Raw genomic sequence first — 17,572 nt, forward strand, 5'->3', positions numbered from 1 at the left:
TGAAGACATCATTTGCTTCCGCAATTCTGAGATTTTTGTGTAGGGAAAATTCTAAACCTACTTGTATTGTGTAATGGGGAAAAGGAACTTATATACTAACTAATACAGAGAGCGAATCGATTCAATTGAAGATTGCATCGATTTTTGTCGGAATTTGCTTATAATATTATGTGACATTACATCTAATGGTTCTATATTTGTGAGTCTGTGTAACTCATTTGTACTAAACCAGGGAGGACGCTTCAGAATCATTTTCAGAATTTTATTCTGAATCCTTTGAAGCGTTTTCTTCCTGGTGGAACAACAGCTTGACCAAATTGGTACCGCATAAAGCATGGCTGGTCTGAAAATTTGTTTATAAATTAACAATTTGTTTTTTAGACAGAGCTTAGAATTTCTGTTTATAAGAGGATATAAACATTTAATATATTTATTACACTTTGCCTGGATTCCTTCAATGTGATCCTTGAAAGTGAGTTTTTTGTCATACGTTAAATCTAGGTATTTAGCTTGATCAGACCATGTCAATTCCAAGTCATTCAATTTGAGAATGTGATTATTGTTTGGTTTAAGAAAAGAAGCTCTTGGCTTGTGAGGAAAGATAATTAATTGCGTTTTTGCTGCATTTGGTTTAATTTTCCATTTTGACAGATAATCACTGAAAATATTTAAACTTCTTTGTAGGCGACTGCAGATCACTCTTAGATTTCTACCTGTGGCTAACAGACTTGTGTCGTCACAGAATAGCGATTTCTGACAACCAACGGGTAGATTTGGAAGATCAGAAGTGAAAATATTATACAAGATTGGAGCTACACTCGAACCCTGCGGAACACCTGCTCGTACGAGTAGCAATTCAAATTTACAATTCTGATAGCTAACCTGAAAAGTACGATCAGTTAAATAATTTTGAATCATTTTGATCAAATAAATAGGAAACTGGAAATCAGACATTTTTGCTATTAAACCTTTGTGCCAAACACTGTCGAATGCTTTTTCTATGTCTAGAAGAGCAACTCCAGTGGATAACCCAGAAGATTTATTTGATTTTATCATGTTCGTTACTCTGACAAGTTGATGAGTAGTTGAATGTTCATGACGAAATCCAAACTGCTCTGGTAAAAAAATTGAATTCTCATTTATATGAGTCATCATTCTTAACAAGATAATTTTTTCAAAAAGTTTACTGATAGAAGAAAGTAAGCTAATTGGGCGATAACTTGATGTTTCTGCTGGGTTTTTATCAGGTTTTAGGATAGGAATTACTTTAGCGTTTTTCCATCTTTTTGGGAAGTAAGCTAATGAAAAACACTTGTTGAAAATTTTAACCAGGAGTCTCAAAGCAACATCGGGAAGATTTTTAATAAGAATATTAAAAATTCCATCATTACCAGGAGCCTTCATGTTTTTGAGTTTCCTAATAATTGATTTAATTTCATCAAAATTCGTCTCAATAATGTCATCGTGTGATAACACTTGGGTTGAAATATGATCATACTTCAGTGAGACTTCATTTTCAATAGGACTCACAACGTTTAAATTAAAATTGTGGACACTCTCGAACTGCTGAGCTAGCTTTTGAGCTTTTTCACCATTTGTAAGAAGTATTTGATTTCCTTCCTTGAGAGCAGGAATTGGTTTCTGAGGTTTCTTAAGAACCTTAGAAAGTTTCCAGAAAGGTTTAGAATATGGTTTAATTTGTTCAACTTCTTTAGCGAAATTTTCATTTCGCAAAAGAGTAAATCTATGTTTAATTTCTTTTTGTAAATCCTTAACTATGTTTTTCATAGCAGGATCACGAGAACGTTGATATTGTCGTCGACGAACATTCTTCAACCGAATGAGCAGTTGAAGATTGTCATCGATGATAGGAGAATTTAATTTAGTTTGAGCTTTGGGAACTGAAAGATTTCTAGCTTCGATAATATAATGATTCAAATTATCAATTGCTGTGTCGATGTCCGCAGAATTTTCTAAAATAGTTTCATGATCCACATGATTTTCAATGTGAGATCTGTAATCCAACCAATTAGCTCTATGATAGTTGAAAATAGAACTAATTGGATTAATTATAGCTTCGTTGGAAAGTCTGAATGTTACTGGAAGATGATCTGAGTCAAAGTCAACATGTGTAATCGGTTCACTACAAATGTGACTTTGATCCGTTAGAACCAGATCAATTGTAGACGGGTTTTTCACGGAAGAGAAACAAGTCGGATTACTGGGATGAAGAACTGTGAAGTAACCAGCTGAGAGTTGATTATGAATTATTTTACCATTACTGTTATTTTGCCTACAATTCCACTGGACATGCTTAGCATTTAAGTCCCCTATTACGAAAAATTTCGATCGATATCTTGTAAGTTTTTGCAAATCGCCCTTAAAGAAATTTAATTGTTCGCCGGTGCATTGGAATGGCAAATATGCTCCAGCGATGAAATAAATTCCATGAATGGTTTCAACTTCGATTCCCAAGCTTTCAATAACTTTAGTATTGAAAGAAGGTAAAATTCGATGTTTAATTTGCCGTTGGACAAAAATGGCAACTCCACCACCAATTCCAGTAAACCTGTCAAATCGATGAACCACATAATGTGGATTACTTTTCAATTTTACATTTGGTTTAAGAAAAGTTTCTGTCACAATGGCAATATGAATTTTGTGAACTTTGAGAAAATTATAAAATTCATCTTCACTCGATTTCAAAGATCGAGCATTCCAATTTAAAATATTCAAATAATTATTTAACATCACTGTTAAATTTTAAATTCATTATAATATTATTTGCAAATTTCCATCCGATTTGAAATGCTTCAAAAAGTGATGAAGTCGAATTCATTTGGATGATCATTTGAAAAAGTTGATCTTGTAGGTAGATCATTTTATTTTCAGTTATATCGCCTAAATCGACTTCATTTAAAGAAGCGAATGGCATTGAAGGAATATTTGTAGGTAGACTGCCATTAGAAGAAGATGATTTGGCCGGTCTACCTATTAATAAATTGTTTTCGTTAGAAGAAGAACTGCAAGGCGGTCCTGTGTTTTGATTATTTACATTAGAAGAAATAGGAGATAGATTTCTACCTAATATACCAGCATAACTGACATTAGAAGAAGATGATGACGAGGTCGATCTACCTGTCAATAAATTGTTTTCGTTAGAAGACGAATTGGCAGGTGCCTTAGAAGAATTTTCAGGTATGTTCTGTAAATTTAAGGTCGTTGATTTGACTTGTTGTCTAAGCGAACGAGCGTTTAAAATTTTTTCCCTGACAGGACATTTCAAATAATTGGATTTATGATTTCCATTGCAATTTGAACATGAAAATTTATCAGTGGTTTCATTCATTGGACAAACGTCTTTCGAATGCGATTTACCACAATTCAAACACCGTATATCCATATGACAATTTTTGGTTCCATGGCCGAAGCCTTGGCAACGACGACATTGCGTTAAGTTTGCAATACGATTATGCCGTTTATAATGTTCCCAATGAATTTTAATGTGGGAAATGAAACGTACTTTTTCTAAAGTTTTCAAATTGTTTACATCACTTCGATTGAAGTGTATTAGGTAAAGTTCATGGGAAATTCCAGAGCGTGGTTTAGAAGTACCATTCGCTCTTTTTTTCATAAGTATTACTTGGGAAGGGGCAAAACCAAGCAATTCTTTTATTTCATTTTTAATTTCATCAATACTTTGATCATTTGATAATCCTTTCAAGACAGCCTTGAAGGGTCTGTCTGATTTTATATCATATGAATAAAATTTATGAAGTTTTTCGGACAAATATCGAATAAGACGTTCGTAATCTTCCAATCCATCCACCAAGACTCGACATTCTCCTCTTCGTCCGATTTGAAATGAGACTTTTACTTCCGGGAGAAAAGTAGAAAGCTCAGTACGGAATGCTTTGAAGTCGGAAATCATCACCGTCACTGGTGGCATAGATTGATGTTTCTTCCCAGAACGACAAGCGTCCATTTTGGGAATTTTTGAAAAATTTTCTTCTATGTCGCTACAATCGGATTCAGGTAGAATCTCGTAAATATTGTTAGACGGCATAGGATCAACGGAAGGGAAATCCGTCCGTTGTCTTTTATTTTTACATTCAGATTCTATAAGATCGTGAATGTTATTAGAAAAATGTTGAATAACGGATTGTGATTTATTCCGTATTGAATTATTTTTAGCCTTAGGCTTGTTGCCTTTCCGGTTGGACGCAGGCATTTTTGGAATTAATGAAATTTTAAATTAAATTAACTAGGCTAAATTAGTCTTCGATTAGACTCCTAGCTAGCCTTAAAAAAGGCTGATTAATTTCTTAGTCACTCTAATATCACTCTTTGTAACACTTAGTCACTCTAATATCACTCTTTGTATCACTTAGTCACTTAGTTAGTGATTCAGGTAGCCTTGAAAAAGACTGAAGCCTTGAATCAATGAAACTCTAGGTAGCCAGAAAAAAATTCCAGGAGCCAAGAGCTATACGCGTGCGGTGCGAACGACTGTTCAACACCGACTGATGTACAAAAAGTTATTCAAAATTGGTGAAAGACCATGCTGATGCAACTTCTCAGATAGGATATTTATAGAAACTGAGTCAAAAGCCCCCTTGATGTCTAGGAAAACTGACGCCATTTGTTCCTTACGAGCAAATGCCATTTGAATTTCTGTTGAGAGCAACGCAAGACAATCGTTCGTTCCTTTGCCCCTGCGGAAACCAAATTGTGTATCTGAAAGTAAACCATTAGTTTCGACCCAATTGTCTAGACGAAACAGAATCATTTTTTCGAACAATTTCCGGATACAGGAAAGCATAGCAATCGGCCGATACGAATTGTGATCGGAGGCTGGTTTTCCTGGTTTTTGAATGGATATCACTTTCACTTGTCTCCAGTCATGTGGAACAATGTTGTCCTCAAGGAACTTATTGAATAAACTCAGCAAGCGCCTTTTGGCGGGGTCAGGCAGATTTTTCAACAAATTGAATTTTATTCTGTCTAATCCCGGGGCTTTATTGTTACATGACAAGAGCGCAAGTGAGAGCTCTACCATCGAAAACGGTGTTTCGTTTGTATTTGGTGTCGCGGCGCGGGTGATCTTCTGTTCCGGAACAGAGTCTGGACATACTTTTTTAGCGAAATCGAATATCCAGCGGTTAGAATATTCCTCGCTTTCATTCGTTGTGTTATGATTGCGCATTCGTCGGGCTGTGTTCCAAAGAGTGCTCATAGATGTTTCTTTTGTTAGGCCGTCTACGAACCGACGCCAGTAACCGCGTTTCTTAGCTCTAATCAAGTTCTTAATTTTAACGTCTAACGCCGCGTAATTCCGGTAATTATCAGGTGTTCCATTTTTTCTGAATATTTTATACGCGGAGGCTCTCTCCGCGTTTAAATTTGTGCACTCTTTGTCCCACCACGGGTTGGGAGGACGGATGTTAGTTTTTGCGCCGGGTACACGTTTCGTCTGAGCTTGAGTCGCGGGGTCGAGAATCAAGCCAGCCAAAAACGTGTACTCTTCCTCCGGAGGAAGTTGTTGTGTTCTTTCAAGTTTCTCAGATATCGCGGTCGCATAGCTATTCCAATCAATATTTCGTGTGAGGTCATAGGAAACATTGATTGTCTTCGATGGTTTTGAGCCGCTGGTGATTGATATTACGATCGGTAGATGATCGCTACCGTGGGGATCAGGAATTACCTCCCATGTGCAATCCAACCGTAGCGATGTCGAGCAAAGTGATAAATCCAGCGCACTTGGTCTTGCTGGTGGTGCAGGAATCCGTGTCATTTCTCCCGTATTCAAGATTGTCATATTGAAGTTGTCGCAGATATCATGGATCATAGCTGATCTGTTATCGTCGTGAAGACAGCCCCATCCCGTACCGTGTGAGTTAAAGTCTCCTAAAACCAACGTCGGTGCGGGAAGGAGCTCAATGATATCACTGAGCCACCGATGCCCAACCGAGGCCCTTGGGGGAATATAGATTGAAGCAATGCAAAGATCCTTGCCTTTGATTGTAACATGACATGCGACAGTTTCAATACCTGATATCGAGGGGAGGTTAATTCGATAAAAAGAATAGCACTTTTTGATCCCCAAAAGTACTCCTCCGTAGGGATCATCTCGATCCAGGCGAATAATGTTAAAATCGTGGAAGTTTAAGGATATTTCAGAAGTTAGCCAAGTTTCGCACAATGCAAATGCGTCACATTTCAGATTATTTACTAAAAATTTAAAAGAATCTATTTTTGGAATGATACTTCTGCAATTCCACTGTAAAACAGTGATTAGATCCGTGACCTCGATGGATGATTTAGCCATCGAAGGATACAATCGCTGAAAGAAGGGGCCAATTTGCAGTCAACTGCTTTAAATATGTTTTTACTGTTGGCATGAAAGCAATTAAAATGCTTTTAAGAGGGTCAGAAATATTAAAAGTTGTAAAAATCCAGTCCACAACATCAGAGAACTTGATAAGTCCAGCACCTAGTTGGTTCTCTGATAGATTTTCAGGGACGTTTGGGGATTTTGTTGTCCCGGGAAGTGGTGGGAATTCCATCTCGGAACTGAGTTTTCCGAGACCAGGAGCCTTTTGCTTCGGTGGTTTGTCCCGATTCCCGTTAGCTGTAACCTTTCGAAGCCCTTCGGAAGACACCTTCGAGCCCTTACTAGGTAGCTTATGAGAGGATTTATTCATTCTTTTCCTACAGCTATGAGGGACCGCCGAAGATGGACCTTCCAAAGGGTCGTCAGAATCGCTCTCGTCAGTTGACAAGCAGGCATATGGATTCGTTGTCAGTTTAGGAGGGGTGGCACTCTTAAGCATCTCGGCAAAGGAACGCTTGGAGTGTTCCTTCAGGGAACGCTTCATCCGATCTCCTCGCAGCTTATACGCAGGACATGCCATTAGGTCATGCGGACCCTCCTTGCAGTAGAGACACTTTTCAGCATCCTTACCGCAAGAGCCATCCGCATGAGCCTCCCCACAGTTAGCACACCGGGGCTTATTGCAGCAATGAGAAGCTGTATGCCCCAATTGTTTGCAATTGGTACAATTCATTACTCGAGGTACAAAAAGACGAACAGGCAGACGAACCCGGTCCAAGAGGATGTAGTTGGGCAAAGCAGAGCCGGCGAAGGTCACACGATAAGAGTCAGATTGGGGATAAGACTTTGTTCCATCCCCGGCGATCGATACTGAATGCAATCGCTTGCAGTCCAGTATCTTGACGTTCTTAAATAATAGTACTTAACTTTTAATCCAACGGGGGCCACCAAGGCCAAGCCCTCGTCGATCGGCGTATCGCCGCTTCGAGGGTGTGCAAAAAACCTCCGAGAGGAAAAAGCACACTCACTTATAATCCGCACAGTATAATCACAATGGCCACTGAAATCTGGCCTTGATCGATCAAACAATCACCGGCTAACGGTACTGTTTCGATCGTCCGCTCACAACAATGCACTGCTTCAGTGTATAATGTTCAAAAAAAACCTCTCACAGAAAAAAGCACTATTGTCTATTACACAATAGCGATATAATCTAGTTTTGATCGTCCGGTCACGTTATCACACACGGCACTGGTTTTTTTTCGCAGTAAACACAAAGCACGTCCGTTCGCTCGGAAGGTTGAAACGGCAATGAGGCTGTATGTTTGTAGTATTTGTATTCATGTAACCTTTTTGTACCTTCATTTTGACAATAATAAAAACACAACTTTACAGTTCCCCTTGAAAAAGGCCATCAAAAACGGCCGAAACGTCGGGCAATTTAAGAATTAAATCGTTTGCCTAATGATTTGGGACTGAGAAAGCCGTCAATACTTATATATCTCTTGTTATTTCTCTATTAATTTCGCTGTTAATTTCTCTTCTCAATACTCTTCTAGTTTTTTTTGTAATTTCTCTTTTGATTCCTCTTCAATTTGTCGTAAAATATCTCTTTGAATTTCTTCTCTAATATCTATTAAATTTTCTTTTTATTTATTTTTCAATTTATTTTCTGAATTATCTCACAATTTCTCTTTTAATTTCTTTTGTAACATTTTGTGTATTTTCTCTATTAAGTTCTCTGCTAATGTCTTCTGATTTCGATTCTCATTATTCTTACAATTTTTCTACTAATATTTTATTTCATTTCTCGTTTAATTTCCCTTCTAATTTCCCATCTGCTTTCATTACTAATTTCTACTCTTAATTTCTCTTCATTTTCTTTTTCTAAATTCTCCTCAAATTTGTCTTCTAATTTCTTTTGTTATTTCTTTCCTAGTTTGTTTTTAGATATTTCTCTTCAAATTTCTTATCTCATTTCTTTTCTAACTTTACTTCTAATTTCTCTTCTAACTCTCGTTCTTATTTCTCTTCTAATTTCGGTTCTAATTTGTTTTTAATTTTTTTACATAGTTCCTTTTCTAATTTCTTTTCTTAATTCTTTTCTAATTTAGCTTCTGATTTTTCTTCTAGTTTCTCTTCTAATGTCGTTTCTAATTTCTTGTCTTATTTCTCTTCTAACATCTTTTCTAATAAATTTTCTTATATTTCTTCTTAATCTATTCTTGTTTCCCTTCTGATTCATCCTCTAATTTAACTTTTAATACCTCTTCTTATCCTTCTTCTGATTATTCTGATCTTTTTTAATTCTTTACATTCAGTCTTTACATTTCTTTTCAAATTTCTTGACTCATTCCTCTTCTAATTTAACTTTCAATTTTCCTTTTAATTTCTCTTCTTGTTCCTCTCTTAGCTTAGCTTCATCTAATTTCTCTTCTGAATTTTCGCCTAATTTTCTTAGAATATCTCTCCTAATTTTGTTTTCAATTTATTTTCCAATTTCTTTTCTAATTTCTTATCTCATATCCACTAATTTTATTTTCAATTCCTCTCTTAATTTCTCTTCCGATTTATCTTCTAAGTTCTCTTTCATATATCTTATATCACTCCATAGTTTTCTTCTAATATCTCTTCTAATTTTTCTTCTAAATTCTCTTTTAATTTTTTTATAGTATCTCTTCTTATTTGTATTCTATTTTTTTCTAATTTGTCTAATAATTTTTTTTTATTTCTCTTCTATTTTGTCTACTAAATTTGCTTCTAATTGCTCTTCTAATTTCTCTTTTTACTTCTCTTCTAATTTCTTTTACAATTTTCCTTCTAATCTTTCTTCTAATGTCTCATCTAACATATTTTCTGGGTTTCTCTTGCAATTCTCTTTAAATTTCTCTTCTAGTTTCTCTTTTGATTTCTTCTCCATTTTCTCTTCAAATTTGACTTCTAATTTCTACTTTAAATTTCTCTTCTAATTTTTTTTCTGAATTCTCGTCTAATTTGTCTTCTAAGTTCGCTTGTTATTTCTTTCCTGCTTTTTTTTAGATATTTCTTCCAATTTCTTATCTCATTTCTTTTCTAACTTTACTTATAATTTCTCTTCTAATTTTCGTCCTTATTTCTCTTCTAATTTCAGTTCTAATTTCTGTTCAATTTATTTTCGTGGTTCCTCTTCTAATTTCCCTTTTTATTTCTTTTCTAATTTTGCTTCTAATTTTTCTTCTAGTTTCACTTCTAATATTTTTTTCTAATTTCTCATCTTTTTTCTCTTCTAATATCATTGCTTATTTATTTTCTTATATTTCTTCCTAATCTATTCTTGTTTCTCTTCTGATTTATCCTCTAATTTTACTTTAAATACCTCTTTTTATTCTTCTTCTGATTAATCTGATATGTTTTTATTCCTCTTTTTCTTCCAATTTTACATTCAATTTTACTTCCAATTTCTCTTCATATCTCTCTCTCTCAATCCTAATTTCTTTTTTTATTTTGCTTCTAAATTCACCTATGATTTCTCGTCGAGTCTTTCTTCTCTATTTTTTAAATTTCTCTTCAAAATTCTCTTCTAATTTCTTTTCTAATCTCTTTTAAAACTTTTGCTTGTAAGTTTTCTTATGATTCCTCTTCGAATTTACCTTCTCTTCTCTTTGATTTTTTTTTCTAATTTGTCTTCTAAATTCTTTTCAAATTTCTCTTCTAATTTCAATCCTAATATCATTACTAATTGTTTTTTATTGTTCTCTTCTAAATCTTTTATTATTTCATTTCTGATTTCTCCTATAATTTCTCTTCCTTTTCCTCTTCTGATTATTCTTTTCTTATTTATAATTTTTTCCCCATATAATACATCTTCTTATTTCTCTTCTAATTCTACTTCTCTTCCATTTCATTTTATTATTTCTTTTTTAATTCTTTTGCTTATCTATTTTCTTATGTTTTCTAATTTCTTTTCTAGTTTCTCTTCTTTCTTCTCTTCTTATTTCTCTTTTAATGTCTCTTCTCATTGCTCCTAACTTATTTTCTAATAAATCTTTCAATTTCTCTTCAAATTTCTTGTCTTATTCCTTGTCTAATTTCTCTTCTAATTTATCTTCTAATTTCTCTTTTAATTTTACTTTTAATTTCTTTCATTTAGTTTTTTCATTTAATTTCTCTTATAAATTTCCTTCTAATTCTCTTATAATATCTCTCCTAATTTATTTTTCAATTTATTTTCCATTTTCTATTGTACTTATTTATCTCTTATCTACTAATTGTCCTTTCAATTCCTCTCTTAATTTCTCTCTCGATTTCTCTTCTACTTTCTCTTTCAATGTTTCTTCTTATATCCCTTCTTAGTTCTCTTCTAATATATCTTCTAATTTTTCTTCCAAAATCTCTTCCAATTCTCCTTTAATTTCTTTTCTTATTTCTTTTCCAGTTTCTCTTCTAATTGGTATTCTAGTTTTTTTCTTATTTCTCTTATACAATTTTTTTTCATTTCTCTTCTATTTTGTCTATTAAATTTCCTTCTAATTTCTCTTTTAATTGCTCTTCTAATTTCTCTTCCAATTTTTTATTCAATTTGTTTTCTAATTTCTCTTCTAATTTATTTTTCTAATGTCACTTCTTACATCTTTTCTTTTTTCTCTTGCAATTCTCTTTTAATTCTTCTACTAGTTTCTTTTTGGATCTCTTTTCTAATTTATCTTCTAATTTCTTTTCTTTTTTCTCTTCCTCTCTTCTAGTTCTCTTCTAATTTCTTCTCTTATTCCGTTTCTAAAATCTTTTCTGATTTCACTTCAAATTGGTTTTTAAATTTCTATTCTTATTTCTTTTATATCTATTTTTTTAATTTTGGCTTCCTGATTCTCCTACGATTTTTCTTCTCTTCTCTTCTGTTTTATTTAAATATCTCTTTTTATTTTGCTTTTAATTTCTTCCCTAATGACTTTTTTAATATCTCCTCTAATTTCTCTTGTAAGTTTTCTTAAGTTCTATTTCTTTTCTAAATTTCTTTCTAATTGCTCCTCTAATTTCTCTTCTAATTCCTTCTCTAATACCTAATCTATTTTCTTCACATACTTTTTTAATTAAAAGGTGCAGAAGTCGCACAAGCTAAAGAAAGTATTCACGTCATCCAGTCATGACTGTGACATTACCCACCCGCTAATCTTTTTGTGAAAGTTTATTTAACTCCGGTTTTTACCAGTATTGAACTTTCGCCGGGCGGAATTTTTCTTCTCTTCGCTTCTATTTTATTCAAATATTGCTACAAATTTTCCTTCTACTTGTTTTGTTAATACTCTTTTAATTTATTTTCTTTAATTTACTTCTGATTTCGCTTATGATTTCGCTTATGATTTTTTTTTATAATTTTTCTTTTAATTTCTTTCCTAATGTTTTTTTTCTAATATCTCTTCTAATTTTTTTATTTCTTTTCCTAATTTTCTTCATATTTCTCTTCTAATTCCTCCTCATATTTCTCTTCTAATTTCTTTTCTAATTCCTCCACATTTTTTATAATAAATAGGTGTAGAAGTCGCTCAAGCTAAAGAAAGTATTCACGTCATTCAGTTATGTCTGTGACGTTACCCACCCGCCAGTCTTTCTATGAATGTTTATTTAACCCCGGTTTTCACAATTATTGGTCTTTCGCCGGGGTGATTTCGACGAAATGGTTTTCGATGACATAGTTTTTTTTTGTAAAATCAATAATATCTAAACATAAATTCAAACATTCGTCTAACCGCCTTCTTTATCTGTTTTTTTTTTTCTTTCAGGAACCTAATGCATGTAAGTAAAACTTTTTTTTCTTTCAACTACTTGGTAGTGCAAAGGAACCTGACATATTTTATCTGACGGTTATACTGGAACCAAACAAGGGAGGAAGAAACCAAACACGTCATCGGGAAGTAGAAGAAGTGCGGTTTATTTTCGTCTAGTAGTTTTCCATGTGGGAGAACTGGAGTGTCGCTCATCGCGTTTTTTATTTATAACTCGTTTTTGTAAAATCAGGAAGTCATAAGGTAGGAACTTGTGAGCACTTAATTATCTCACCTTCTGGGGATCATTTGCTCCGTATCAGGCCACAAACAACAAAGAAGTTTGTTACGTAATAAATTTTGCAGCCACCGGAAGTCATACGATTTTGTTTTTTGCAGTACCAGTTTTCCCAAAATTTAGACCACCAAACATTGCATAAATTTTCCGATAGCCTACCAGTCTCTCATGGACCATTAATTTTGGATTGTACTGCATAGCATTAACAGACACTTAAAAACACGCCCAACGGATTGTAGCAAATCCAGTTCATCTGTAGGATGGGGTGTTACTTCGCAGTCATATCTGCACGCTGGTTTCCACTCCAGCACCTACTATTGAACAGGAGCTACCGACTCCAAAGTCGGTTCGATTTTATGTCTCCCGCTTGGGCAAACATTCTGTTCCTGTTTCCTTTCTGTCTGAGAACGGACAACCGAGCTAGCAACGGCATGGCACTCGTTGGCGTGAAACAGTAAGTTATAATAATTCCGACCTTCTCCCCACATCGAGTTCTGGACGAAACAAGGACCAAGGATTTGCACATCATCGAAAACTGGGTGAACATTATCATCGTAATCATGCAAATAGTTCGGCCATTGCCATTGCGTAAAATTTTCCCATCCTGACGGTGTCCATTCTCTGCTGCAGAAAGGATGGGACGGATGGGATCGAAAACTTTTCCAGGAATGGAAATTATTGTCCTTTCCCAGAGGGGGAGACGAGCGAGCAGTCGAATTCAGACATAATTTATCACATATCGAAAATCCGAAAGAAGGATCATAGAATGGCGATATTAATGTTCCTGTTGTCGATCAATCTTTTCCCTGCCTTCGACCTCCCCCTCCCCTCCTTCGAAGCCCTAATCCATGCGAAAGGCTATGAATGCGAAATCATACCGGGGACACAGTAGGATCCCAATTTGTGCCGGATTGAGCCCGCCGAGTTCCGTTTCTGAAACGGGATAAACATTCGGATTATTCATTCAATTCAGAACAGAAGAGTCAAACCGACTGTGACAGTGTGTTATTGCGAGTGGGGAATCGAAATGGGCTCAGGAAATTCCCTTGTCCCGCTGTCACCGTTCTTCCGCCGATGTCGCTGAAAGAGATCGTTCGCATCAGTGCCGCATCCGGAATGCAATTAATTGGTTCAATTTAGGGAATCCCGTCCTGGTTGTCGTTGGTTCCGATCGTTTTTACCGAAGGATGGAACGAACTGGGCTGGGAAAGGCTGGATGCTGGCGGGAGGGGATGTTATTGATTGAGGAAAAAAAATGTGCCCACTCAAGCGTTGCAATTCGATGAGTTCACAATCCAAGGTTTTCGGAGTGAGTACAAAATGGCTTCTGGTGGCTTAAAATGGATTATTATATTCTGCTTGTTACCGTGAGAATTATGAAGCGAAATTGAATTCACCTCCAGAGCCGTTCCAAAATTTTGATCTTGGAAAAATTTAAAGATAATTTATACTAATTCACTAATCTGATCGTTAAATATTCGCTGGTAGAATTTTACAATCGTGAGAGCATCGCCAAGAATCATTTGCACTCTTCTTCTAGCCAGTGGTGCCAGATCTACGAAAATGATAAAACCGAGACGAACTCGGCCAAATTTTACATTGCTCAACAATTAAAATATGAAAGACGTCCTCGTTATCATGCGAGCTATCCGAATAAACGTTGATAATGCTAATGTTGAAGTAGCAGCCCTAGATTCTCGAAGAGTTTTTTTTTCGAAGCTATTTGTGTGTAAAACGGTACTACTTTTCAATAATAATTTTAAATTCATTTTCTATTTCAAAGATTCTGTTGTTCGAATTATCGGGCCTTTTTGATGTATTTCTTATATCAATCACAGTCTCGTTGAAAACGGACCTCGCCGAAAAACGTCGTTTTGCCTTCAACTAAACATCGCTGTCACCTATTTTTCGCTTCTCCTTGCGATTCTGCTTGACGATAGCTCATTGAAATATAAATAACGCTCTTCAAGCCACAGTAACAGATAGTCTGCGGAATAAGGCATATTTCTACGCACTGGATGAGGAATTTCTCGGTCTACGTCATTGGCAGCACGATATTTCCTGACGTTTCAGCAACTTTGATAAGGAGTGTATCGAAAATTAGTTAGCAACATTGATTATTGAATAAAAAAGCGAACATATTTTGACATCAGTTTTCGATGTATTGTAGAAAAGTTACATTTTTATGCATTTCACTGATTATATTGAAGAAAATTCTAGTTTCTGTGAAACGCTCGCACTTTGGACTTGATATTCTTCATAAAATTCTGCACAGTTACTTTTGTGACTTTTCTGGTGGCAGCTGTCCAGTTTTTTTTAACTCCTGCATGTTTTGAGACACTGTACCTTCCTTCCGAAACTTCCGCTTGACAATTGCCCAATACCTTTCAATTGGCCGAAGATCCAGGCAGTTCGCTGGGTTATGTCCTTTTCCACGAATTGTGCATTATTTTTTTAAAACCACTGTAGAACGGAGTTGGCGTAGTGGGCTGAAGCCAAATCCGGCCAGAAGAGCCTTATGCTTTCTGTACAGTGGCAGCATTCTCTTCTTCAAACATTCTTCCTCGTACACCTTGGCGTTAATTGTGCCCTTCGTGAAGAAAATCGACGACCGCAAACCACAGGTACAAATTGCTTGCCAGACCAACACCTTCTGCCCAAACTTTTCCATCGCCACCGTGGTGTCAGCGTCGTCCATGTCCTGGTACACCGATTTCGCATAATGTTGCGGTCCCGACAGCGCTGGAGAGTCTTCCTTGGCGTAGGTTTCATCGTCGATCAGGATGCATCCGTCTTTATTCTGTAGAATCCGGTTATACAGTTTTCGCGCTCTTGTTTTGGCCTGAACTTGCTGTACCAGGGACATTTTCGGCACCTTCTGTTACTTGCACATTTTCAGGGAGTTCCGAACTTTGATCCGTTGATTCATCCCGATGCTGGTGTTGAACTGCTTGGCCAAATCCCGCGTCGACGCCGATGGGTTTTTCCTGATGTACTCAACCACTTTTAAGTCCCGGCCCTGCTGGCTGGGACCCGTTTTCCTACCGGATCGGGGCAAATCCTTCATGGAAAGGGTCTTACCGAGCTTCTCGATAATATTTTTGACACTGGTGTGGTGCACTTTCACCCGTTTTGCAATTTCGTTGTACGTGACATCACTTTCTGAGCACCAAGTGTGCAGAATTTTCTTTCGTGTTTCCGGATCAATTCGACTCATCAATGAAACGATAAACCGTACCGAAACCAATCGATTGCGCAGCTGTTACTGACATGTGAACAAACATGTCACCGCAAAACACGCTGCAAAAAATTAAGCCATTTCAGAGTAATAAATGTTTTGAATATTACTAACTACTTATCGATACACTCCTTATCACCCGAGCAAGAAAATCGACGAAATTGAAAATCTGTAATCTGAAATAATGTCAGATAGTTGACTTAATAAAAATACTGGATAACACCAAATCTCGACGTTTCATGCATTTCTAAGATAAATCAAGAAAATCGGAGAACTTTGAAAATTCGCGTAAGAAAAACTGCATACAACTGCCGTAGTTGAGCTAATGGATCGTATCATTAAGGAAATCGATTCTGAGTAGATTCTTGGGTCATTGTTTTTAGACCTAAGAAAGGCGTTCGACACTTGGAGCCAAAACATTATTCTGAAGGAAAATTGAATCGATATGGTGTTAGAGGAGTCGCCAATAACGTTTTTCACAGCTATCTATCAGAACGAACACATTTTGTTAATATTGGGGACGAAAAAAGCTCCAAAATTTCAAATCGATGTTGGTGTTCCATAGGGCAGCAATATAGGACCATTATTATTTTTGATTTACATAAACGATATTGGTAATCTGAAACCAAGGGCGATACCTAGATTATTTGTTGATGATACGCAAATTAACTCTCTTTGAACATAGCGAAAACCAAATCCATTATATTTCACTCACCTAGGAAAGCACTAACAAATCAAACGAAGTGGAACGGAAGTGGAAAAAGCGGATAGTTTCAAGTATTTGGAAACTCTCCCAGATTTGGTACTAACACATGGGCTGAAAAGTTCCGGGCCTAATACATAGATGACGCTAGTTTGGTTGCAGTCACTTTTTTCAGTTAATACTTACCTTTAAAAGACAGCTGTTAAAATTCCATGTTATTCTAATGGATCAAAAACCATTCCTTGTTTTAATTTTAAACAGCTTCAGAAACAGCAAATGAGACAGAAAAATCACATAAAAATACCCCAAAATCGTTTTGAATGATTGAAAAGTGAAGTAACGTTTATAATATACTTTACTGTAACGCACCGTAACACCTAATACCTAGATAAAAATAACGCATGTAACGTTTCGTAACGCCTATAACTTACAATAAAGTAACGCATTTAACGCTTCGTACCGCCTATTACTAACAAAAAATAACGCATGTAACGCTTCGCAACGCCTATGACTCAAGAAAATGTAACTCAAGTTTCCTCAGTTTCAGCGATTACCTCTTCATTGCTTCTAAATTTTTTACCAGCGAGCATTCTCTTGAGGTTTGAAAACAGGAAAAAGACACGGGGGGCCAAATCTGAAGAATACGGTGGATGAGGGAGCAATTCGTTCAATTTCAGCATGGTTTTCATCGACTTGTGACACGGTGCTTTGCATTGTCTTGATGAATCAAAACTTTTTTCTTCTTCAAATGAGGCCGTTTTTTTTTAAATTTTGTCCTTCAAACGTTCTAATAACGCTATATAATAGTCACTGTTGATGGTTTTTCCCTTTTCAAGGTAGTCGATGAAAATTATACCATGCGAATCCCAAAATACAGACGCCATAACCTTACCGGCCGATTGTCGAGTCTTTCCACGCTTTGGGTTCGGTTCATCGCGTGCAGTCCACTCAGCTGACTGTCGATTGGACTCCGGAGTGAAGTGATGGAGCCATGTTTCGTCCATTGTTATATATCGACGAAAAAAATCGGTTTTATTTCGATATAACAGCTCAAAACACTGCTCAGAATCATCAATTCGTTGTTGTTTTTGATCGATTGTGACCTCACGCGGCACCCATTTTGCACAAAGCTTTCTCATATCCAAATATTCGTGAATAATATGTCCAACACGTTCCTTTGATATCTTTAGGGTGTCAGCTATCTCGATCAACTTCACTTTACGGTCAGTTTTCAATCATTTTGTGGATTTTTTTCACGTTT

General features: G+C 35.9%; 1 protein-coding gene across 2 annotated transcripts in view; it reads left to right on the forward strand.

Moving 5' to 3' along the window:
- The window catches only part of LOC131432843 (neuroligin-1), a 780,452-nt gene that overhangs the window by 169,926 nt on the left and 592,954 nt on the right, over positions 1-17,572 (forward strand). For both annotated transcript variants that reach the window (XM_058599386.1, XM_058599387.1), the window contains exon 2: positions 12,091-12,103. The gene's annotated coding sequence lies outside the window, so the exon portion shown is untranslated. The remainder of the gene's footprint in view (positions 1-12,090; positions 12,104-17,572) is intronic.

The sequence above is a fragment of the Malaya genurostris genome, chromosome 2, assembly GCF_030247185.1.
Source record: "Malaya genurostris strain Urasoe2022 chromosome 2, Malgen_1.1, whole genome shotgun sequence".
Classification (NCBI taxonomy): Eukaryota; Metazoa; Arthropoda; class Insecta; order Diptera; family Culicidae; genus Malaya; species Malaya genurostris.